At 45.1% G+C, this 4,620-nt stretch overlaps 1 long non-coding RNA gene across 1 annotated transcript; it reads right to left on the reverse strand.

Annotated features, from left to right (window-relative positions):
• Nucleotides 1-459: 459 nt before the first annotated feature.
• LOC132252213 (uncharacterized) lies at nucleotides 460-974 on the reverse strand. The gene is made up of 3 exons (XR_009464112.1): nucleotides 871-974; nucleotides 716-783; nucleotides 460-571 (listed from the first exon to the last, which is right to left on the reverse strand). It is a non-coding gene; the product is annotated as an uncharacterized LOC132252213 (long non-coding RNA).
• Between the last annotated feature and the right edge of the window lie 3,646 nt (nucleotides 975-4,620).

Raw genomic sequence — 4,620 nt, forward strand, 5'->3', positions numbered from 1 at the left:
GTAAAATTTACCCTTTTGCGCTGGTAGTAATCATGATCTTTCAAAGCGCTCTGCACACTCTTTCTGAGATGTATACGCCTACGTGTACCACTCCAAATCCCCCTCTTTTTTTCACAAAAATCATGATCTTTCAAAGGGGTCTGCACACTCTTTCTGAGACGTATACGCCTGTGTGTACCACTCCAAACCCCCTTCTTTTTTTCACAATAATCATGATCTTTCAAGACAGGGTGTTTATACCCACCCCGAAAACCCACCCTCTTTTTTTTTTCACAATAATTATGATCTTTCAAAAAAGGAGAACGACTCTCCTCTTTTTGTAAATTGTGCGAGCAATCAGTCCTGGGTTTCTTATTCACAGGGTTCAGATCACCTGTTTTGGGTGTGTGAATCCTAGTCTTTTTACATGTGAGTTTCTCAGAGGTATGTGGCTTGTTTTCCTCCGAGGAATTGTACCCTTCTGTTCTGTCCCATCCGTCTTCTGATCCTTGGGTGTTATGATCTGCAGGCTGTGCTTTTAGAGGTCTCTGCCCAGGTCCCTGCTCTTCTTCAGGTGTGGTGCGTGTGATCACTTAGGAAATATAACATTTATATCTCAGCATTGAGAATTCACTTTCCTCACACACTGTAAATTTAAAATTTGCTTAACCCCTACACACAGATTCTCCTCCCACAGGAAACACAAAGTTTCAGAAGCTGATTTCAGAAAAATTACCTTTTACTACTGGGTAAAAACATGACTGTATGTGCTTGTTCTGCTTTTCTATTTTAGAAGAAGAGGTTCTGTTTGAAAACAAACAGTTGTTATAACTTAGTGTGATTATAGCAACACTGCCACAAATAACCTAATCCTTTTAAAATAATTTTTACCTTATTGTGGTAAAATGGCCTGGGGCTTCCCCACCTGATAAGCTCTCTGTAATATAAATGAAATGATACAATAAGTAAGTCCTCTGTATTAAAAATTAAATAATAGATTAAGGAAAATGGTGCATGTATAAAGTAAAATATAACTGTATTAAAATAGTCAGCACTAAAAGACACCTCCACTCCCTTTTAGTCTTAAAACATGTGGTGATCTGGACACACCAGGCCGCTTGTTTTTTTATCTTTATAACACACACCCCCATCACCCCTATGCCATAACACAATCTGTGAGAATATATCTTTTTAAATTCAGTCTTTATTTCCCTTAAAAACTTTTATAATATTTTATTAGTTTATTTTGTGAAACCTTCTTCTAAGAAGTGTTTCTTATCATATCCAGTGACCGTTATGCATTGTCGACCGGAAAATAGTGTATGTATAAAGTAAAATATAATTGTATTAAAATAGTCAGCACTAAAAGACACCTCCACTCCCTTTTAGTCTTAAAACATGTGGCTATCTGGACACACCAGGCTGCTTGTTTTTTTATCTTTATGATACACACCCCCGTCATCCCTATACCATACACAATCTGTGAGAATATATCTTTTTAAATTCAGTCTTTATTTCCATTAAAAACTTTTATAATATTTTATTAGTTTATTTTGTTAAACTTTCTTCTAAGAAGTGTTTCTTATCATATCCAGTGACCATTATGCCTTGTCGGCCTTATCTTTACAGCAGGCCTTTTGGTAAGAGATAACTTATGGTCATTTTTTTTTTTTTGAGGTCTGTTTTATCTTTATAACAAGACCCCCACTGTACTCATTCCAATTGGTTCAGCATTGTTCTTGGGAAGTCTGAGGCCTCTGAAACCCCTGCCAATTGGTTGGGGGTGTTGGGGCGGGTTGTTAGAGGGGTCACATCACCACCCTACCACCCCATAGGCCATGCCTGTGCTCCGGCGTAGGGGGGGTTAGAGTGGTCAGGGACCTGATAGGCCATAACAGCACCATGTGATCTAGGGCGGCTCTTGCAGCATGAGGGGTTGGGCTTTGAGGGTCTGCCTGGGTTGTCCTTCTGACATCATGAACCATGTTGTGTTGGTGTCACACACCACGTGACTGGGGTCAGGGGCAGAGTTGCTGATGTCATGCACCACGTGGCCGGGGTCAGGGGCGGAGTTGCTGACGTCATGCACCACGTGACCGGGGTTAGGGGCGGAGTTGCTGACGTCATGCACCACGTGACCGGGGTCAGGGGGTGTGGTTGGTGACATCACACCATAAAAGGGAAAGGGGCGGAGCAAAGGGGGCGGGACTTCCGGTCCCGCCCACCTGTCACATTTGCATTGAAGGGCAGAGAGCCTTTATACTACTCATGTGCAGCCACCATGTGTAACCCACAGGGCAGCATGTGCAGTAGCCAGAACCTGAATCAGTGGATGGAGGTGCTTGTGAAGAGAGTCAGGGAGGCAGAACAGCGGGGGCAGGGGGACGTGGAAGATGGGGATCCACTGTCCCATGATAGTACGCCATCCACTAGCCAGTCTCCTCCTCCACCACAGGCACTGCCAATGTGCACCAAGGGCATAGCTTCCATGGTGGGTCAAGAGGCACCAATTCCCACCGTCAGGCAGGTAGCAGTCAGGCCTTGGTAGCTGCCTATGTTTCCAAGGATGTGGAGCCACTGCTGTGTGGCCCCTTTGCCTACTGGGCAAACCGCAGCCAGATGTGGCCGAATCTGTCCACGGTTGCCTGAAAACACCTGTCCTGTTCACTGACCAGTGTTCTGAGCAAGAGGGTGTTCAGCATTTCTGGGGATGTAGTGACACCCCACAACACCTGCTTGGATCCTGGTTTGGTGGAACAGATGGTGTTCCTCAAGATGAACTTCCTGCTGCTGGAATTCCCTAAGCTTCAGGTGCAGAGGGAGTGAATGCCACCCTCCTAACTCTGTCCACACCTATTTCTTTTTTTTTTTGTTTTTAAAAAGCCAGTTAATGTCCTGCTCACAGAGCTGGATGGAGCATTCACTGCATCACCAGGAAGCAGGGGACTAACATGTCTATTCTGAGCTCCTGTGCCAGGATGAACTTGGAGGTATGTGCTGGGACTAAGGGAAAGAAGGACACCCCAGGTCCTGGGCATGATGATGAAAATTGCACTCTGCCAGGTTTGGGAAAGCCTGGTAAGACTGCTGGTGGTGCAGCAGCTCCAGGAAATGCCAGGACCGAGGATCCCCCTGATGAAAAGCGGATAGAAGGTGCCATAACCTCTAGCTACCACAACCTTGCACACAGTCCTGGCTGGGGAAATCCCAGACCAGTCACATCTTTGACAGGCATGAAGCTTGCTAGTTGCAGTGGAGTTGTGAGGCTCCAGGTGAGCTCAGCTTAGCTGCTTGGGATGCCAGCTTTTGGGTTGAAAAACCCTTTGTCAGGCTAAGGAAGCACCTGCAGCTGGTGTGTGTGCTGTTCCTGGATGGAAGCAATAGTAAAGAAGCCAGAGGCTGGCATGCAATGCAGGAAAGAAAGCCAGTCCGTGAAAATGGAAATGGAGGTGTCAGAGGGTGAGGGACAGGCTGGGGTATGGGGGAAAGTGGGATGTAGCAGCACGGGTAAAAGTGGAGAGGTAGCTGGGGAGTCAGATGTCTGGCAGGTTGTAGTGTGTCAGAATTCCACTGTCTAATCTATATTGAGTCCATGAGTTTCTGTACCTAGCAGGCTGATGAAGTGAAGCTCATAGGCCCAGCTGTGAGAAGTGGTTTGTAAATTTAGTGTCAGGATCAGGCCTGAGAAACTAGTGACAGAGGGTTTTTGGTTTGGGTTTTTTGGGGTTTTGTTTTTTTGTTTTTTGTTTTTGTTGTTTGTGAGGAATGTGCCCCCACAGGTAGCTGGGCATTCTTGTGTTTGATAGATTCTAGTGTGCAATTTGTAGGGGTACTGGAGATTGTTGGTAGGTTTTGTGTTTTGAGCTGTAGGAAGTTGGCTTCAGTTCTGGTGATAAGGTGAGGTTAGCAAGGTTCGGTGCTTATTTGAATTTACAAACCACTTTTCAGAGCCGGGCCTCTGAACTTCAGTTCAGCAGCCTCCTAGGTACAGAAACTCATGGACTCAATATAGACAGTGGATTTATCATACACTGCAACCTGCCAGCCATCTGACTCCCCAGGTACCTCTCCACTTTAACCTATGCTGCCACATCCCCTTTCCCTCCCCTCCACCCCAGCAGGTCCCTCACCCCGAGACCTCCATTTCCATTTTCACTGACTGGCTTTCTTGCCTGAATGCCAGCCTCTGGCTTCTTTACTATTCCTTCCATCCAGGAACAGTACACAGGCAGACCAACTGCAGGTGCCTCCTCAACCTGACGAATGGTTTTTCAACCCAAAAGCTTGCTAAGATATGTTTCTATAACTATTCAGTTTTTAAAAAATAATAAACATATAAACATAAACACACAACATAACCCATCACCCACCACAAGTATCACATCATTTATACGTCCAAAACAACATCTTTATTTCTACCATTCAATTATTTTATAAAAATTCTCATTTCATTAACCATAAACTGCTTAGCCCCACTGGACAATCAAGAAAAACCCCTCTTCATAAAATCAAAACACAACTGCTCACTGTCCTGGCTTTCTGTAACTCTTCAGTTGGTCTACTAAAAGATACCAGATTAATCCAAAGGACCTTGTCTGCTAGTGCTATGTCTTTAGGCCAACACCCCTAGCACCTGACTGG

The sequence above is a fragment of the Alligator mississippiensis genome, chromosome 8 (assembly GCF_030867095.1).
Source record: "Alligator mississippiensis isolate rAllMis1 chromosome 8, rAllMis1, whole genome shotgun sequence".
NCBI lineage: Eukaryota > Metazoa > Chordata > Crocodylia > Alligatoridae > Alligator > Alligator mississippiensis.